The sequence below is a fragment of the Spinacia oleracea genome, chromosome 4, assembly GCF_020520425.1.
Source record: "Spinacia oleracea cultivar Varoflay chromosome 4, BTI_SOV_V1, whole genome shotgun sequence".
In the NCBI taxonomy this organism is placed as follows: Eukaryota; Viridiplantae; Streptophyta; class Magnoliopsida; order Caryophyllales; family Amaranthaceae; genus Spinacia; species Spinacia oleracea.
This window is the reverse complement of record NC_079490.1, coordinates 98727459-98749516: the sequence shown is the minus strand read 5'-3', so window position 1 is coordinate 98749516 and position 22058 is coordinate 98727459. Positions and strand designations below refer to the sequence as shown.

Here is a 22058-nt window from a genome sequence, read left to right as displayed (position 1 = left end):
TTTGAAGACCTAGATGCTTTTGAAGGAGGATTATTCGTGATGGGTCATCGTGTTTGCACAGTGAACCCATCAGGGGTGTCAGGTCATCGTGTTTGCACAGTGAACCTGACATCTTCAGATGATCCTTGGTCTCTAAAGGGGAGTCGCATTGCATGTCTTGACGGTATGTCTCCAAAACCCCATGTCATGTTGTCAATCTCCTTTTTTTTTGAAAGTGACTATTGATCAAACAATATATACTTTAATTTGATACTTGTTCAAAATCACTTAATACTTGTCCAACAAAACATGTTTGTTTTATTATTTTGCCGTTCACAGTTTAGACTCTTGCGAGCCAGGAGTGTAGTAATGAATAATTATTTTGTCGTTCACAGTTTAGACTCTTGCGGACCAGGAGTGTAGCAATGTTTGTGATATTTTTTGGTGTGTGTCTGCACTTGAATAGTTTTTTTTTTTGTTACTCAAGCTGCCTACGTACTTGCAAAATAATTGATAACTTAGTTTGCAAGATCAAGCCAACGTAGTTCAACATCCATCCTTTTTTTTTCGAGCGAGCAGTTTATCCTCTTACTTAGGAGTTTACAAAGATTTCACTTTTCCTTAGTAGTATCGCTTCAGAACTTGTCGTTGATAGGCCCCATGCGTCCTTCTGCTTCAACGAATCTTTAGGTCATCTAACTACAAGAACCATGTCTTTCGCTTGAAAAGAGCACGATTGAACTTTTTATTGAATACGCATGACAGACGAGCGCTTCTCTAGATCTCTAGGAATGAGTTAGTGCTTTTGAGCTTACTCCAATCTCCAAGCTTTGGTTTTTTGGGCGAAACTTCAGTGCTTGACAACTTTCTCCAAAATTTCGAGGAATGAGTTGGTGCTTTTAAGCTTACTCCAATCTCACAGAAGGTTGGTGCTTTGGAAGCTTATTCCAATCTCCACTCTCCCCTTTGTTTTTGTGAAACTTCGGTGCTTGACAACTTTTTCCAAAATTTCGAGGAATGAGTTGGTGCTTTTGAGCTTACTCCAATCTCATCGAATTTTAGTTGAAGGTTGGTGCTTGGAAGCTTTTTCCAATCTTCATGTTTACCATTTTCTCAAATCCCTGATGCTTGATAGCTTTCTCCAGGTCGTCGAATGAATGATGGATTTCATGCAATTCATTCTCCCAAGTTGATTTGCGAGGGAAAAGGGATATAATTTGAGTGTTTTCCCTTGCCCCCATCTTCTAGTATCTTGGGAGCCTCATTGATCTCCATTTTTTCATCGTATGTCTTATTTTGGTTGGTAAACACCAAAGTACGAACTATTGCTTTAAGAGGTTGTTGTTCAGTGATGTCTATGTCTTGAGTACGCTTCATGCGAGAGGGAAACACACTTCTTGCGTCTTTACTTTCCCTTGCGTCATCATTTTTCTTGCATCATTGTTTCTCTTCCTGATGCAACTAAGTGTCGACCGTCTTGGTTGGTCGTCAAGCATGGATGACGCGCCGACACGACTAAAGACGAATCCTTTCTTCTTTTTCTGAGGACTTGATGATATTTTCCTTGCATTATTATGTTCACCAAGCCTGTCGAATACAGATGACTGGTTCCTAGTTGCAGGCGGACGCAGTCGATAAAAAACAGAAATCTTTTCTGGCTGATCATCACTTTCAACTTCATTTTCTTCAACCTCTTCTGCAGTTATATACTATGACGATGAGGTGTTCACTTTTCGCCATATCGAGATTTTGACTGGTGTGGGGCGTTTAAATCCTACCCCCGTCTTGGATTCTTGAAACCCGTCACCATATTCAAGAAGCTTCTTTTGTGTGTCATTGAGACCATGAGGTTTAGAATCAATGACTTTACCAATAGGTGTTGGATTTTCAAAATCATATCCCAACTTCGCTAGGAGCTTATATGCATTCGGGTAAATTTTTTCTTTATTTAGCTCCTTGACTCCTGAAGGGTCTTCAACTGTAGGCGACTTGATGATTTGATTCCTCTTCCCTTTAGCCAGAGGAAATATTGTTTTACTCTTCAAGTCTTGGAGAGAAACTTCATCAACTTTCTTCCCCACCTTTTCTTCAAGCTTGGCGTCCTGACATTCAGCAAATGGTGACTCCCCTTCTTTGCGACGCGACTTTGGGATGTATCGCAGGACTCGGAAGGTAGGTGATGCTTTTGATTTTTGGATGGTTTTAGGGGCAATTTCTTTATTCGCCTTTTCTTTATGAAGTTCCTGCTTATGAATTGACAACTCCTTACGGATTAAAGATGACTCAACCTCCTTCTTGTCATCCTTCTTGCCTGTAGAGAGAATCTAAGACGGTAAAATCTCACTTGATGCTCCTTCATCTTCGAAGAATTTGGCGTCAGCAAAGTAGGAATCAGCCTTAGTGAAAGGTTTAGCATCCCCGTTTATTTTCTTTTCACCTCCACGATAGTATTTGAGAATTGATGGAGGGTTGATGCGACGACGCCATTTTCATGAAGCCAAGGGCGTCCAAGCAACATCTTATAAGACGTTTTTGTGTCAATCACATAGAAAAGGGTAGATGATGTCAATTCCCCCATGGTGAGTTCAAGGCGTATTATACCTATCGCCCGCTGACTGTCAAGGTTGAATCCTTGGATGACGATCCGACTGGTTGACATTTCACTTGTTTTGATCCCTAAATCAACCATCGTGGACTTTGGCATAATGTTGACAGCGGATCCGCCGTCGACTAAGATACGACCAACTTTTTGTTCACGGATATAGCCAGACACGAACAATGGTCTATTGTGGGGCTTCGACCCCATTAGCAAATCATCATCTGTAAAGGCTATAGCTGTACTACAGGACAGACACTTGGCCGAATTTTTTGCAGGCTCCCCAGCATCCTTTACCTTGTCAACATATAATTCCGGGTGTTGGAGCGCAAGGGCCACCTGTTGACACATTTCCTTAGGCAAATGGAAAATTTTCTTTCATCCCATACGTGATGGCAACGCTTCTAAGATAGCGGAAACTTTCGAGTCTACCACTGTTTCAGAATTTTGTAAGGTCAATCTTATAGACGTCTCCTCTTCACGGACTAGTTCTTCTTCACCCTCAATGAATGAGACTGTATTGACAGTCACTGCAGTAAAGTAATCTTCTGGAAAAAATTCTTCCAAATTTACAGGATCCAAAGGCTCTTGTTCAATCATATCGATAGGGAGCACAATCTGTTTGTTGGCACCCCTAAACTTCCTTTTTCCTTTCGAGCGCTTGACGCCCTTTTTTTCTTTTGTTGTTTCTTCTTGTGACGATGGGGTTGCGGTTGTGGCATGTGTACTTGTTTTCTCGGCCTCTTCCTTGTGACGACCGTCCACCCTTCGTCATCCTCCTCGTGTTCAACTGGCAACACATCATCTTGTTGAACTGCTGGTCTGATCACGTAAACAATTACTGGCTCCAAACTTCCAAATTGTAGGGTTTGAGCCTGTAGAAGTGATTCACAAACTACTAAAGCGTGATTAGTTGTAACCGCCTCATTTAGATCAAGAACAATCTTCCCATCTTTAGCAAGTTGCATAATCTTCTCCTTAAGAGTTATGCATTTTTCGATAGGATGACTCACCAACCTATGATATGGGCAGTATTTAGGATTGGAAGTTCTTCCCATTTGTTCAGGTCGCTTGGACTCAGGAATTTCTATGATTTTATTTTTAAGCAGGTCATCCAACATGCCCGGCAAGTCTGAGTCTGGGAAGGGGTACTTCTTAGCCCGCAACTCTTTTAAGGTAGGCTTGTCACACTTGAAAAATCTGGAAGATGAAGCTTTGTATTCCTCCTTTGCCTTTCCTGAAATCTTGATAGGCGTTGAACTAGTAGTTACTGACATAGTCTCCTTAGTCAGCCTCTTGAAAGGTTTCTCAACCTTAGTGTATTCCTTCTTCTCTTTCTTTGCTTCCGAAGAAGTCCCTTTTTTTTTTTTGAGGGAAATCTCCATATCATGAGCCCTCGTTGCCAGCTCTTGAAATGATCTCGACCTTATACCCTGTAAGATATAAAGAAGATCCCAGTCCATTCCATTGATGCACATTTCTACAGCAGAAGTTTCAGTCAGACGATCTTTGCATTCCAGACTCAAGGCGCGCCAACGGTTGATGTACTCTAGGACCGACTCATCCTTCCATTGTTCAGTTTGAGTTCGCTCTGTCAATCTAACTACACGTTGAGTGCTGAAGAACCTTTTGTAAAGTTCTGTCTCCATTTGATCCCAACTGTCAATGGATTGCGCGGGCAGACCAGTGTACCAATAAAAGGCAGTCCCTTTGAGAGAACGGACCAATTGCTTAATGAGCAAGTCGTCCGTTGTACCGCCATTGTTACATGTCTCTATGAAGTGTGCGACATGCTGCTTGGGATTACCTTTCCCATCAAATTGGTTGAATTTTGGTGGATGGTAGCCTGTTGGCATCCGCAGCTTGTCGATTCTCTTTGTATAAGGTTTCACGTGACGCTGATTGCCATGAGAGCCTCCTCCCAGTTCACTTTTGATAGCTTTGGCTATCATGTCTTGTATTTTTTGAGCAATGACTTTGACAGAGCCACTTGAGTGACTACTAGAGTCAGAGCTATCACCATCACCCTCAGAACTCCCGTGACTTGAAGTGGCGTATGTATGACGTTTGTTAAGCTTCTTAGTTAGATGCTTTATTTTAGCATCTTTTTCTGCTCTGTCTGCCTTTAACCGTTCGAGAAGAACCCTCATCTCAGCAAGTTGTTCTTCCACAGTTTTCGCATTAATCACCATTACAGGGGTCTTCGAAACCAGGTGCCTCTTCGAATGTCGCAGTTGGAGAAACACTACTAGTTTCAGAGTTTTTCTCTCCATCATAAAATTCGAAGAGTGGGCTATTGTGGATGACCATCTTGTCATGAGCCCCAATGAAGTTTTGCTTCAATTTAAGAGAAGCAACAGGATGTTGTTCCGGTGCAGCTGGAGACGTTGAACCGAATAGAGGGGTGTCATGCGACCTTTGAGAGGAAGGCGTGACAAACGTCTTAGGAACTGAGGGAAAAGCATGGTGTTTGCGCGCCTTGGTAGGCACGCATGCAGTTTGCAGATCTGCTACATCAGAGGCAGTATTCTTTTTCCTCATTCCTCTTGTAATGATACCAGTGTTTTGGAACATTGCAGCCAATGCTGTAGCTCGCTCCTGAACTGTGACAGTTGTCACGCCAACGGGTTGAGAGACAATTTTCTTTGGATCCATGGAAATAGATATGAGAGGCAGAGATTGTCCCACCGAGCTTGCCAAAATTTGTTTACACAAATTTTCTAGTCTAGGCAAATAAGATAGAAAATAATGTAACAAAAGAATTATATTGATATTTGAATGTTTGGGTACAATCTCTGTATTTGAAAGTTTATAAGAAAATAAACTAAGTCCTCCGATTATGTTCCGTGGATGACGGTGACATGTGTATGACACCTGGATTTAGTTTTAGGGTGACAGTCGTTTGATGACGTCAACCTGAGTTTGAGTTTAGGGTGACAGTCGTCTGATGACGTCAACATGAGTTTGAGTTTAGGGCGACAGTCGTCAACCTGATTTTGAGTTTAGGGTGACAATCGTCTGATGACGTCAACCTGAGTTTGAGTTTAGGGTGACAGTCGTCTGATGACGTCAACCTGGATTTGGTTTTAGGGTGACAGTCGTTTGATGACGTCAACCTGAGTTTGAGTTTAGAGTGACAGTCGCTTGATGACGTCAACCTAAGTTTGAGTTTAGGGTGACAGTCGTTTGATGACGTCAACCTGAGTTTGAGTTTAGGGTGACAGTCGCCTGATGACGTCAACCTGAGTTTGAGTTTAGGGTGACGTCCGCTTGATGATGTCAACCTGAGTTTGAGTTTGACTAAGCAGTCGACACAAAATTGATGTGTTTATTGACTATTTTCAGAGAGAATTCCAAGAGAATTTTATGAGCTCTTGAGAATAATAAATTTCTGGTCTGCGCCACTGATGTAGACGAATAGTATTTATAGGAGATGGAGACTCCTCTACTGGACTTGATAGGTTTGGGCTCGGTCCCATTTTGTGATTTGAGAGTCTTTAACCTGGTCCATTTGATTTTTTTATTTTGGGCTAACAATATGAACTAGCCCAAATGTTTGTGACCCAAATTGTATTTGATTAATTCGGGTATTTAATTTGGGTGTGCTAAAATAATTAAAATGGATTAATATTATGATATCGGTCCAAATTAATAGATTTATTTAAATTGCAATACACTACAATTTTTTAGTGTCTACAGCTATAAAAGCACCCTTTGCCGTGCCATTTGAAGAGCAATCACTTGTATTCTTTTGCTTCATTCTCTCTCAAAGGTCGAACACTCTTCCCTTGATCTTGTTCTTGCCTTGTCCATGTAAGTATTTCATGTTTTGAAATGATGATTGCATGATATTAGGCTTCTTGATTCGTATAGAAAATTCTTTGATAGCCACTTGGACTTGAACTGTTGGAACTTGTAGATTTGAATTTTTGAAATTTTCTTGAACTTGTATACCTGCTTCGGCATAGATAGCCTAGGCGTTGGTGTAGAACTCGTATTCCTGCTTCGGCATGGATAACCTAGGCGTTGGTGTAGAACTTTGTATACCTGCATCGGCATGGATCACTAGAGGAAAAAACCTCAAGTGCGGGCACATTTTAAGGGGTTTAGTGCGGGCTTTTACATGTGCAGCACATGGCCTGCCCGCACTTGATGTTTCTCAAGTGCTGCCAAAATATTGGCAGCACTTGATGTTTCAAGTGCTGCCAATTTGGAAAATAAGCCCGCACTTGACATATTTTGTGCTGCCAATTTTAGAATATGAGCCCGCACTTGATATATTAGGTGCTGCCAAATTTGAAAATGAGCCCGCACTTGACATATTTGGTGCTGCCAATATTGAAAATGAGCCCGCACTTGACATATTTGGTGCTGCCAAATATGAAAATGATCCCGCACTTGACATCAATGGGCAGCACAAGCATAAAAATGAGCCGCACTTGGCCTATAAATGAGCCGCACTTGATCTAGATTTTATGTATAATCGATTTCCCTGCTACATATTACAATTGGACCACGCCACTGATTAACCTCCATACGTCATATAAAAAGTATTCAATTATATAGATAATTAAATTAAATAGTATATAATTGTGAATATAAAAGTCGATTACATTACAATCATATTAAAAACTATCTAGCATCCATAATTTAAGATTCAGTACAAGAAAATATCAAAGACAATCACTGGTAATGAAATTTGTCAACATTTCTCGAACTTCATCTATCTCCTCAAATGTGAAAGGCCGCTCCCTCGGATTATTGAATACCTTAAAAAGATTGACCATCAAAAAATATATATACACTTTATTATATTATAAATATTGAATCGTACAATAAATTAAGACTTAATTTGTTCATAACAAAGAAATAATGAACCGTATAATAATAAAATTGGTTAATTTCGATCCCAACTTTCATCTAATGAACTTAAATAAATATTTTAAAGTCCTTCCATGTTTAATAAACTTAGTTTTATGTTTCAAAGACTCATTCTCACCCATTTTGGTGAAGTTATGTACATTTAAGCCTTGTTAGTTCATTATCGTCACATTTTGACTAAATTGGTTAATTTCGATCCCAACTTTCATCTAATGAACTTATGAGTATTATAAAGTCTTTCCATGTTTAATACATTTAGTTTTATGTTTCAAAGACTCATTCTCACCCATTTTGGTGAAGTTATGCACATTTAAACCTCGTTAGTTCATTATCGGTCACATTTTGACTAAAATGGCTAATTTCAGTCCCAACTTTCAACTAGTGTACTTAAATAATTATATTAAAGTCTTTATATGTTTGATACACTTAGGTTTATATTTCAAATACTAATTCTCACCCATTTTGGTGAAGTTATATACATTTAAGACTCATTAGATCATTATCGGCCACATTTTGACTAAAATGGCTAATTTCGGTCCCAACTTTCAACTAATGAACTTATATGAGTATTCTAAAGTCTTTATATGTTTGATAAACTTAGTTTTATATTTAAAATACTAATTCTCACCCATTTTGGTGAAGTTATGCACATTTAAGACTCATTAGATCATTATCGGCCACATTTTGACTAAAATGGCTAATTTGGGTCCCAACTTTCAACTAATGAACTTATATGAGTATTCTAAAGTCTTTACATGTTTAATACTCTTAGTTTTATGTTTCAAAAACTCATTCTCACCCATTTTGGTGAAGTTATGCACATTTAAGCCTCGTTAGTTCATTATCGGTCACATTTTGACTAAATTGGCTAATTTCGGTCCCAACTTTCATCTAATGATTTTAAATGAGTATTTAAAAGTCTTTCCATGTTTAATACACTTATTTTATGTTTCAAATACTCACTCTCACCCATTTGGTGAAATTATGCACATTTAAGCATCGTTAGTTCATTATCGGTCACGTTTTCACTAAAATGGCTAATTTCGGTCCTAACTTTCAACTAATGAACTTAAATGAGTATTTTAAAGTCTTTCCATGTTTAATACACTTAGTTTTATGTTAAAAAGAACCATTCTCACCATTTTGGTGAAGTTATGCACATTTAAGCTTCGTTAGTTCATTATCAAGCACGTTTTGACTAAAATGGCTAATTTCGGTCCCAACTTTCAACTAATGAACTTAAATGATTATTTTAAAGTCTTTCTATGTTTAATACACTTATTTTTATGTTTCAAAGACTCATTCTCACCATTTTCGTGAAGTTATGCACATTTAAGCTTCGTTAGTTCATTATCGGTCACGTTTTGACTAAAATGGGCTAATTTCGGTCCCAACTTTAAACTAATGAACTTAAATGAGTATTTTAAAGTCTTTCTATGTTTAATACTGTGAGGGGGTCGAAAAAGCGCGAGGCTAATGCGTGACCTCGTCCCTTGTGGGTGTGACGTTTCTTTTTGTCATATCAAGTGTAATTGGATTTCCTATGAGTTTACACCCACTTGACTAGTAATATAGGAGTCGCCATCCAGTTTTTAACGACAATGAGAAAAACTGACAAAACCCAGTTATCGTGACATAAAGGGAGTGCAATTATGTTTGACCACGACGGCCATAGGTTCCCTTGTGATCCCTGGTGTGGGGATCTCTCAACATACACCCGCAAGGTAGAGATTGAGGGTTCGGGGGACTGTAACTACCGAGAGGAGTACTCGCTCTTCGATAACTCCAGAGGCAGGATATCCTTACTAGCTCAGCATAAATAATTGAAGGGACATGCGTTAACCATTAAACTAATCTGAGTTGATTTTAGCAATATGCAACATATAATACTAGATCGATCGCGATTATCTGATTTAGATTGTTTTAAGGGACCTAGCATGATGATCCAATTTCCCAACATATTATCTTTATTAGGCGTGATAGAACAATCAAATTTGATTAGTTTAACAGTTCATAAAAGGGCGAGGAAAGCAATTAAACCATGGAAGAGGGACACATTACGACGCACCCTTGAGAGGTGCGTCACGGTTCTCAGAAAACTAACCACTTTGACTTTGCTATTTCTCCTTTTATTTAACGAATCTCAAATTATAGGACAGGATACGTTCTGTTCGATTTTTGGATCGATTGCGACAGAACGTGTGATCAGTTTTGCAGCGTGAGGCTTAGGCTTAGGGGTTTAGAGTCAATACTTAGAATAATAATTGTGTGTTGTGTCCTCTTCACGTCGAACTTAGGGCCCTATTTATAGAAAAGCGTTCGTGGAAAGATAGAATTGTAGAACTCTAATCCACGAGGAATTAGGAAAGAACACGTCCCAGGTAATTTCAGCGCCCAGGGCTGGGCGTCAAAGATTTCGGCGCCCAGAGCCAGGCGTTGAAAATAGGGTTTGGGTCGTTTCTTTGTCAGATTAGGATTCTTAGAATCCGGAGTGTATGAGACTTTAATCGTGTCTTTTAGTGCGTATTAATTTTATGATGGAATGCATCTGGGCCCGTTACGAACTCTAGGCTCGTTAGGATTTTAATTAATACGTAACTCTTATTTTCGAATCGTATTGGGAATAGGATTCCTCTTGTAATTTCTATCTTATTTAGGATTTATGTTGGAGTGCAACACCTAATTCTGACAGGTTTCTATCTTTTATGACTTGCCACTTTTAACAACTACCTATTATGGCAGTTACTATTTTTAGCAGGTTTCCATAAATAGCAGGTTTCTATAAATAGCAGGTTTCAGGTGAAATGAAAAAGGTGATTGAGATTCGTTATTTTATAGGAGATGCGTTGCCAAGTGGAGAATTATGTTCTCATCATCGAACCTTCCCTTTCGGGAATGGGGACAAAAGTAGGTGTCTACAAATACACTTAGATCCCAACTTTCAACTAATGAACTTAAATGAATATTTTAAAGTCTTTCCATGTTTAATACACTTAGTTTTATGTTTCAAAGACTCATTCTCACCATTTTAGTGAAGTTATGCACATTTAAGCTTCGTTAGTTCATTATCGGTCACGTTTTGACTAAAATGGTTAATTTCGGTCCTAACTTTCAACTAATGAACTTAAATGAGTATTTTAAAGTCTTTCCATGTATAATACATTTAGTTTTATGTTTGAAAGACTCATTCTCACCATTTTGGTGAAGTTATGCACATTTAAGCTTCGTTAGTTCATTATCGGTCACGTTTTGACTAAAATGGGCTAATTTCGGTCCCAACTTTCAACTAATGAACTTAAATGAGTATTTTAAAGTCTTTCTATATTTAATACACTTAGTTTTATGTTTCAAAGACTCATTCTCACCATTTTCGTGAAGTTATGCACATTTAAGCTTCGTTAGTTCATTATCGGTCACGTTTTGACTAAAATGGCTAATTTCGGTCCCAACTTTCAACTAATGAACTTAAATGAGTACTTAAAGTTTTTCTATGTTTAATACTCTTAGTTTTATGTTTCAAAGACTCATTCTCACCATTTTGGTGAAGTTATGCACATTTAAGCTTCGTTAGTTCATTATCGGTCACGTTTTACTTAAAATGGCTAATTTCGGTCCTAACTTTCAACTAATGAACTTAAATGAGTATTTTAAAGTATTTACATGTTTAATACACTTAGTTTTATGTTTCAAAGACTCATTCTCACCCATTTTGGTAAAGTTATGCACATTTAAGTCTCGTTAGTTCATTATCGGTCACATTTTGACTAAAATGGCTTATTTTGGTCCCAACTTTCAACTAATCAACTTCAATAAATATTTTAACCCTTTACAAGTTTAATACACTTATCTTTATGTTTAAAAGATTCATTTTCACCTACTTTGGTCAATTTATGCACATATAAGACTCGTTTGATCTTTATTGGTCAAATTTTCACTAAAATGGGTTATTTCGATCCCAACTTTCAACTAATGAACTTAAATGACTATTTAAAACCCTTTACAAGTTTAATACACTTAGATTTATGTTTCAAAGACTCATTCTCAACCACTTTGGTGAAGTTATGCACATTTAAGCTTCGTTAGTTCATTATCGGTCACATTTTGACTAAAATGGCTAATTTCGGTCCCAACTTTCAACTAATGAACTTAAATGAGTATCTTAAAGTCTTTCCATGTTTAATACACTTAGTTTTATGTTTCAAAGACTTATTCTCACCCATTTTGTAATTTTTTCTCGTTTGAATAGTTTTATCAAATTAAGAATTTCCACTCTTTAAGATTTTGTATAGTAGTTTCACTTACTCACTCTGATGTTTTCTGTTGATAAGATGTAAGCATTCGAGGAAAGACAAGTATCATATTCAAAAACAGAAAAAAAAATAAGTGAAGACCGGATATAACCAATAAACAATAAGATAAAGTCATAAAACAATCATTGAAATTAAATACAAAGACTACGTGTACCTTGAATAGTAGACCAAAGCCACTGAAACTGATGTGCACACTGAAGGGAGGAAGAAAGGAGACGTCATTGATATAACTAACATGACATTTTGCTGGCCACCAACCAGAATGTCAAGCATTACGAAACTTCCTGCAGCTTGCTTGTTTTCAGAAAAATATCCGAGATGTAGGCTAGGGATTCTTGTCACAATTTTAAGCACTTTATTTACATGAATATCTATACTTGCATCATTCAAAACATAGCAATGTTGCACATGTTGTTTATAAATAGTTGTTTGTAAATAAACAAGAGAGACATTTCTTGCTTTCCAAGAAGTATTATGAACTCATTGTTTCTCATTTCAGTATGACACAATTTCAGACAACTATCTTTGACGAACAAACTGAAACACCAAGAATTATTATTGCGCTCCAGTATCTACTAGGAAAAGTGTGATGTTTTTATTGACTAGTTGATAATATTGCAGCATGCAGGAATGTATCTAACTCTACACAAATAATCAGACACATCCAACACAAGTTATTCTGTATGCTAATGTTGCAAAAGGATACAAAGCATCAAAAGCTGATCCGAAGAACTCCAATGGTTTGAATGCAGTCATGACCTCCAATTCCACAAGTTATAAGAACTGCATGAAAACAAAAAGACAGTCAACATGAAGGCTTTATCCAAATGGGAAGCTCGAACAACAAATTGGAAGTAGCAGATCAGAAGAGGAGCAGATCAGATACATAACTGCTGATCTGATCTGCTGCTGCAGATTAGTTTCACAACTGATGTTCTGATCTGCTGCTGCTTCTGATCTGCTCGCAACAGATCTGCTCGCAACAGATCTGCAGCATCAGATCAGAAGCAGGAGCAGATCAGTTTCACAACTGTTGTTCTGATCTGCTGAACTGCTGATTTGTTTGAGAATGCAATTCTTATCATGAACAAAAACTTGGTTCGGCAATTACTATCAAGTTGTTAAACGATTAATTAATTCTTCACGGAAGATATAAATAGATGACCCCGGCTCAATGGCTATCATTATATTGTTCTAGACTTGTCACATTCACCAATCACCACCATAAATATCAGTTATCATCATCAAAGAACTGAATAGACACCATTAAATAATTTACCAGTACAACAATATCAATCGGACGGGCAATGGCTAGTTGGGGAAACACAACAAAAGAAATATCAGTGAAAATAGATGAATAACAACATTAGAACTTCCGTCATTTTGGTTGACAAGATGTCATGTATAAATGTATAATATACAGCTAAGGAATTACTTCTTGGTGTGTGTCATTTGATTAGCTAATCAAACAGGATACATAAAACTACTTTTTTACCTTTTCGACTGCACAATAATTCTATAATAATTCTGCCAGCATTGATACATAGTCAAGCGCGCAGTGCAAACAAAACAATAACATTGAGTTACAAATATAGCTAATATAGGATAGGAAATGAAAATTTAACTTTTGGGGTTGAGTTACCTCCATTTTCAAGTAAAAATAACACTTTGTAATTGGTTGAGATCCATAATTGCAACATCTGATCTCCCGCGGTCTGCTGCCTGACCTAATTCTCCTTAATTATCTTTTGTGTACTGTTTGTGATCTTTGTGTATCCTGCAAAATTCACAAGTTTCTTTTCTCTCAAATCTTCAGCCTACAAATTGCGTTAAGCTATTATAGCGGTAAATAAACACATTTGATTTCATACCTTGTCAGCAATAATACCCTAATCCTAATATCCATCTAGATAAGAGAAAACTGAAACCACAATTGCATAAGAGTAAATAAAGGAGGCGAACAGGAAATGATGGAGCACAATCAATATCCCTCATATCAAATCTCTAAAAAATCCTCTGAAAGAGTAGGAAGGATGTACCTGGTGTTCTGGGTTTGAACTGTCATATTGAACATCTATACGGCTCTGCAGCAGTTACAAGCACTCTTCCTGAAAGCACATGAACCAAAAACCAGAAACTCAGAGATCCTACAAGAATATCTAATGAGCATGTTTAACACACTTCAGATGAAACACACAGGGAACTAATCTACTAACTCAATGAAATGTATATCTAAAACACCTCTGGCATAAAACTAAATGTTAGGTTTGTTATAATCAGTACAAGAAATATAACTGCAAACTCACATAAGCAACCAAAAAAAACTCACATAATCAAATGGGATAAAAAAATCATGACTAGTGAAGAGGCTCCGCAAAAAATTCATACAAACATCAACTGAGAAGGGTGTCAAGTAAGGAACAACAAATCAATGGTATGAACGATTCTAATAAAAACAAAAAGGAGAAAACTAACTGGTTACACTACTACAAATCCCGCTCTTTTTCGACGATTTTTAACAATTTTGTGACGCTTTAAAGCGTCGGGAACTTTTTCCTCGACGAGAAAAAGTTAGTCGAGAATTTTCTCGACGCTTTTCACCGTCGATCTAGAAGACGCTTTTGTGTGTCTTCATTTTATTTTTGGCGTCCATATATATGTTTTTGGCGTCGAGACTATCCATTTTCCCGCCTAGTGAAACATTTACCTATTTAATATTCTCGACGCTTAAAAGCGCCCAGATAAAAATTAAAATTTGAATCTATCACAATATCAAAAGGCGTTCAAATTTATTCTGTATGTTTTTTTTCACCTATATATTTATATATAATATACTTTATTCATCACAAAATTAAAATTAAAGTAACCAGAACAATGAAACCTGAATTTTTAATAATTGGTCTTCAATCAACGTAACATTAAAAATATTTACAAAAATCTAGAAGTGTGTAGTACGTTAAAATCCATAGTACATGATAATGTTACTAATATATTACTAACTAAATAGTCCAAAACATAATAAAAAAACACAAATTGTATCTTCTAAACCGAAGAACTAAATCCTAGAAAAACTAGGATCTAATGGTGGTAGTAGCTTATAAGCGCAAGTATCATGGCCTTCATTCTCATGTCGTTCCTTATCACGTTGAACGATCTTCAAACAAAAAAAAAATGAAATAAGCATGAGTTGGAAATCCATATCACCCGTCGTTAGAAATCAACCAAAACAACAATTAAACAATAAATTCTAACTCTAATAAAAGACGAGGTTGATTCCCTTCTCATCAACTTATCAACTTCATAGTTCATACAGATAATAAAAATAAACCAGATAAGCCCCTGTAAATACATTATATAAACCTATTGTTTCAAATCCGAATGGTTGAATCTCCTTTGTATAAAAAAAACCCTGATCAAGCTATCATAAACATTTACTCTTTTCTACACAAATCATGAAATACCAGAAGATTTTACAACATAAAATTACAACACTCAGAAACTCGCATTTTCATTGCTTGACTGGTGTAGAGTTAGAGTCGAAATCAGTATCAGCTATACCAGTTTCATTTTTTCCTAGCTTCTGACATATATAACAACACTACAATGACAGCTATACTTGGGTATCCAGTCCCAAGAGCCAATAGTATACATTTCTTTGACTCTTAGATGATAAAGCTAAATTAATAATAAACTTAACAAAAGTTATCAAAGGCATGGGTATCGGGACAGTGATAGACTTGGATATTTGCGTTGGGATAAGGTGTAGATCAAAGAAGAGTGGAGGCCTAGGCGTCAGGAACCGGATAGCATGAACTAGATATTGGGAGATATTCACTAGACACAATCAAGGTGATTCTTGACAGTTGAAAGTGAAACGCACTGGCTAGTTGGGGGTGATTAGCCTATCAATGCCTACTAACCATAGTTTGTGTTGCAACAGTGTTTGAAGACTTTATGGGTGGGCTGAAATCACCTGGACACAAGACGAGATCGGCAAGGCTGACAAACTTTGGAGGTGTGTTTTCTTTGTTTTCTTACTAGTAACTAACCAAAACTAACATGTTCAGTATCTACTAAATATGACTTAGGTTAAGAACAGAGTAACAAAGAAAAAACACCACTTACACAATAAACATGTTAGCTAAAAGCTAAAGTAAGGAGTAGCATAAAGTTCAAGTTGCTAAATAAGGCGTGGGTCGTGTGGCTGCACAAATACTAGTATTAGTTAGGTAGAAGAATGGCCTTTTTAAGCTGCATTTCCCATTAAAGCATAGCTACAATCAGAACTGTTACCATAAGGAAATGTTACCATAAGTGTTAGTTTGTTACTATAGTTTTCTGAACCAGTACTAGGACACGTTGAGAAAACTAAAGTGCAAGGAACATCTAGTATTCATACATTTAAAGTTTCAACCCTCACCAGTCTTGATGGTTGGACTTATAGATGAACCCTATGTAAAACGTAGAGGAAGTCCGAATACATGCCAGGCATGTATTTCATATATGAAATACATATATGAAATACATGCCAACCCCAAATAAAAAGGTAAATGTAAATGTTAAATATTTTTGGGGGGAAATGTATAACGGAAATGTAAATGTGTAAAACGGGGTGGTGATGTGGCATTGCTGAGTTGGCAAATCATTTACCCCCTTTCCCTTAGTTCTTCTCTCACTTACTGGGTTCCAATTATTCGAACACCACCATTTTCGCACACCACCATTTTTATTCGAGAATTTTGAACACAGAAATTCCAAAAAAAAAAAATCAAACCCATTTTCATCTTCTTGTTCTCCTTTTCTTCTTCATCCACGTTTGGTGAGATTTTATGTGGGGGTTAGTATAAGTTGTTCCATAATGTTAATTTCGGAAATGGAGGGCAGTGGGGCTGAAATTGGTGACGAAATTGGTGACGAAAATGGTGAAGGTAGTCGCGAGGTTGAAGGAGAAGAAGAAGAAGAAGAAGACTGAAAATGGGTATGAATCTGGATCTGTTCTATAAATTATCCATTCGTTTTTTCCAAAAAAATACAGAAATGTTCATCTTCTTCTTCTGGTTCTCCTCTTCTTCTTCCTCGACATTTGATTAATTGGTGGATAAGCTTTATTTTTTCAGTTGGGGGTTAGCTTAAAAGTTATCCATTAATGTTAATTTCGGAAATGGATGAGGGCAGTGGGGCTGGCACAGGGGGGAGGCTGAAAATGGTGACGCCGGTTGTCGAGAGGTTGATGAAGAAGAAGAGTTCATATGGAGGATGAATGACACTCTATTGGCCAAAATGGTATTCATTTATATAAAAAAGGCACAAGTCATCCCAAAAATGACACTCATTTAGCCAAAATGGTATTCTTAAATATATCAAATGGCACTTAGTCACCTAAAAATTACACTTATTTATCCAAAATGGTATGTAAAATAGCACTTATTCACAAAAAAAGGTATTCATTTTTCAAATATGGTGTTAGTGTAACCAAAAATGGTATTCAGTTTTCAAATATGGTATTCTTTAATACACTTTGAAATGTTATGTTTGATATAAGGATTATTATCATAATCCACTAACAATATAAAAATTGTAATTGGAATGAATAACTTTAATTGAATCATAAACCAAATTTTACACCATGTTCCCTAAAAACTAAACCTAAACACCCTAAACCCTAACCCTAAAGCCTAACCCTAAACCCTAACACTATTAAGTGATTAACCATGATTCTTATGTCGAATCATAAATCAAATCATTGAATCAAATCATTAACCATATTTGATTGATTAAACTATGATGTCTAAGTCATTAACCATGTTCGATTGACTAACCATGATTCTTAAGTCGAATCATATATCGAATCATCAAATCGAATCATTAGAATGATTAACCCATCCAATTCAGATTCTTAAGCCGAATCATAAATCGGATCATCATCCTTATTCGAATGATTAACCATGAATCTTATGTCGAATCATAAATCGAATCTTTAAATCAAATCATCAATAACTATTAACCCTAGTTCATGGAATCGAATCGTCATTAATCAACCTTATTAATTTGAATCATTAACTTCAATTCATCGTAGAATCGAAACCTGAATCATAATTCATCCTATGATTCAAATTATTTAACTCTTAATTATAATTATTAACCCTAAATTCAAAATTAACCATATTTCACTCATAACCATTTTCCAAAATGGTATTTAAATAGATAAAAATGGTATTATTTTATGAAAAATGATATTCATTATTTTATAAAGGAAGCAAATTATGAAAAATGGTATTTAATATTCTAAACCGATACTAGTGTTCGAAAATGGTATTAAATTACCATTAAAATGGTTTTCGTTTTTCATAAATGGTACTCTTTAATTCACTTTGAAAAATCATGTTTATTTATTATCTTGAGAAGTGTTAGATTAATTTTTGTAAGAATTGAATAATTCGAAAATTCATGTTTTGGTCTAAGTAGTTCTTGATCATTAAGTGTACTTAGAATTGAGTCCAGACGAAATGAAACGAAACAAATCGTAACATTGAATCAACATAAATCGAACCCTAAATCGAATGATCACTTCAATTAGAATCATTATTAACCATGATTCTTAAGTCGAATGAGTAACCATAATATAGATCAAAACACTTGTAATTGGAACGAATAACCTATAAATTGAACCCTAAAACCATAAAAATTCTAATGACTAACTTAGAACCCTAAACCCTTTGTCTAATGACCTAAACGGCTAAACCCTAAACCCTAATCCTAATGAGTCGAATCTTATGTCGAATCATTGAAACGAATCATTATCCTTATTCGAATGATTAACCATGAATCATAAATCGAATCATTAAATCGAATCTTTAAATCGAATCATCATTAACCATACACCCTAGTTCATTGTGGAATCGATTCGTGAATCGTTCACCTTATGTCACTTTTAATTTGAATCATTAACTCCAATTCATAGTAGAATCGAATCATGAATCATAATTCATCCTACGATCGAATCATTAACCATTATGTTACTCTTAATTAAAATTATTAACCCTTAGTTCACTCTAAATACAAATTATTAACCATATTCCTCCATTTATATTTACCGTTTTCCAAAATGGTATTCAAATTGTTAAAAATGGTTTTAATATTCCAAATATGGTATTTTATTTTCCGGAATGGTATTCAGAGTAATCTAAAATGGTATCATATTTCAAAAATGGTAGAAATGTATAGTTTTCTTTTTACATAAATGATACTCATTTACCCAAAAATGATATTCATTTTTTAAAATTCATCATCATTTGAAAAAGTCACTTTTGTTAACAAAGTCACTTTTGTTTACATTGATTTTTTTTTTAATGAGAAATTTGAAAAGCCTAACCCTAAACCCTAAATCCTAAAGCCTAAAGCCTAAAGCCTAAAGCATAAGTCGAATCATAAATCGAATCATTATCCTAATTCGAATGATTAACCATGAATCTTATGTCGAATCATAAATCGAATCGTTAAATCGTATCGTTACATCGAATCATCAATAACCATTAACCCTAGTTCATTGTGGATCATCATTAACCATCCTCACTAGTTCATTGTGGAATCGAATCGTGAATCATTCACCTTATTTCACTCTCAATTTAAATCATTAACTCCAATGCATGAATCATTCACCTTAGTTCATTGTGGATCGAATCATGAATCATAATTCATCTAACCATTATTTACTCTTAATTATAATTATTAACCCTAAGTTCACTCTAAATACAAATTATTAACCATATTTTACTCTTATTTTCCAAAATTGATAAAAATGGTTTTATTATTAGAAAAATGGTATTGGTATTACAAAAATGGTACTAAACTTTTTCTAAATGAAATTCATTTTCCTTAAATGGTACTCGTTTTGTACTAAATTTTATAAAGTGGTATTAATATCACAAAAATAGTGCTAAATATTTTAAAATGGTATTCATATTACAAAATTGGTACTCAATTTTTCTATATGGTATTCATTTTAATGATTATTGATGGCACGTTGGCAAACACACCTCAGTAACGGGATCCAAGTTGGCAAATGAGGTTGACTATTCAAAAATTTCAAAATGGCTGGGAAATTACAAACAAGCCCATGGCATGTATTTCATAATACATGCCTGGCTGCAATTTTGCGCCCTCGTAAAACGTATAATATTACTCAAGAACATCTATAACATACACAAGGAAGACTGCTACTCATGTGAACAGGAAGACTTGAGCTGACATAGTGATTTGATGTTTACATCATGAAATTAAGTCCTCGTAGAGAGAAGTTTAAAGAAAATAAAGATACAGTACATAACAATCTATAGCTATCAGAAATTACTCAAAAACAACAATATGTCCAAAACTCAAAATTAGTTTCTTATGGTACTCGTCTCCTTAAAGCATCTATAGCTATCAGCATTAATGTGTGATTCATTGATTTTTGCATTCTCTAGGTCCCAAGTAGCATGGAAACACCAGGAATAAATTTTACTAAAATAGTCTCAATTCTAATCTTACATTTTTTATAGGAAGGCAGAAGAGGTTATCTAAAAGTAAAATATTTTTCCAGTAATATACTCAAAAAGTAGGATTGAACATGAAATCTAATTGAATTAAGAAAAACACCAAAGTTCAATATTTTAGAGAAGCAAAACAAGTACAATTCAAACAAAAACTTCTAATTTCTTATTGGAAGTTTGTTATAGACGGTAGCCTTTCGTAAAGCAAGTCATCATTTGGTTTCTTATTGAAGGACAATATCTTTTCTAATCAAGCAGCAGGACAACAATCATTCAACATTTACCAAGATAACTAGTAAGGAGCTCTTCATCAGATTATTACTCCCTTCCCTTTCAACCTAATGAGTTCCTTTATGACCTAAACAATAAAGACTCAATTGCGATAGGCCGAAAATCACCTCACTTTCAAGCAAGATTTAACAAAAATAAAATTACTCATATTAACCAACTAATTGAGAAACTGGAAAATGAGAAGAAGATAGAGAAAATAATATAGGAATCAATAACTAAAACAGAAACATCCGAAAATAAAATTGATTCAAGATGAATAATTAAATGAAAACCCTAGAAATTCCAACATAGAGGAAAGAAATAACCTGAAATTCATTATTCGAGCAAGTAACTCATCGATCTTGAAGGTTGGAGCAAGAAATCAAAGAGGGTTGAGAACTGGTGAGAGATTGAGGGTTTATTCGGCTGCAAACAGGAAGAAATACAAAAGTAGCGAGTTATCACCATCTCCTAGATCTGCAATTATTTTCCCATAATTAACTAAGCCGATCTCGACACCGTCTTAACTATCTCGTTGGTCATTTGTCGGAATTTTCAGCGAGATCTGCTCCGAAAAATGAAAAAAAAACTGAAACCAGAAGACGATTTGGAATGGAGTAGATTGATGCTTTCGATGATGGAGATTGGGTCAGTTTTGTACCTAGATAAGAATTGATAAGATTTGGACAAAGGAGAAGATGAAAAATGTGCGATGGTTAGGGTTGAGAACTGCGAGAGAGATAGTGAGAGTAGGCTTTTCCCCCCAAAAATGAACTCGCGGTTGAAGACCACACGTGCATGACATGTGCGGGTGAGTTAGCAATATGGCCAGTATCTCGACGCGGAAGACAGTCGAGATAATTGATGGCGCGTAAAAGCGTCGCCAAAACACGCGAAATGTATTATTGTGCTAACACCTTTACCCTGGCGTCGAGCACAAATCGTCCACAAAACATGGTTTTTGTAGTAGTGTTAGCTGCTGTAATCTAACATTAATTACATGAGTAGGAGTCAAATCAAATGATAGTCGAGCATCACTATCTCTTCTTTGAGCACAAACACAGGAAAGCCCTTTACCTAACCAAATTGTTGATCCTGCAACAACCTCAACTGCAAATCATAATCAATAGCTGATGTCAAACAATGCCAAAAAGTACCCAAGTCTAACCATACCCTCACAAACTGAAAACTAAACGCCTTAATTAAATAAACAGATAACTAAACTAACTCATTTTCTAAAACTAATTTAGAATCAACTTTACTTAGAGTTCCGAGCAATGGTACCACTTATATCATATCAAGCCCTCAACAGAATATCTAGCCTACATTTGATACGAAAATATGACAAAATTATAGACAACTAAACGTTTTCTTTTTAAATATAAAGAACAAATAATCACCATTTCTATAGAAGACTATAGGTGGGTGCAGTTGATCAATATTTTTCCTGCTCAAACTTCCTGACAAATTATCAGAAAAAACCATTACAAA

General features: G+C 35.7%; 1 long non-coding RNA gene across 2 annotated transcripts; it reads right to left on the bottom strand.

The window, feature by feature from the left end:
* Window positions 1-7114: 7114 nt before the first annotated feature.
* Window positions 7115-21495, bottom strand: LOC110796527 (uncharacterized). Of its 2 annotated transcripts, XR_008918743.1 has the most exons (6): window positions 20894-21495; window positions 13806-13874; window positions 13638-13687; window positions 13409-13543; window positions 11921-12549; window positions 7115-7344 (listed from the first exon to the last, which is right to left on the bottom strand). It is a non-coding gene; the product is annotated as an uncharacterized lncRNA (long non-coding RNA). The 2 variants fall into 2 exon arrangements; XR_002535613.2 differs by lacking the exon at window positions 13638-13687 and having other exon boundaries at window positions 20894-21493.
* Between the last annotated feature and the right edge of the window lie 563 nt (window positions 21496-22058).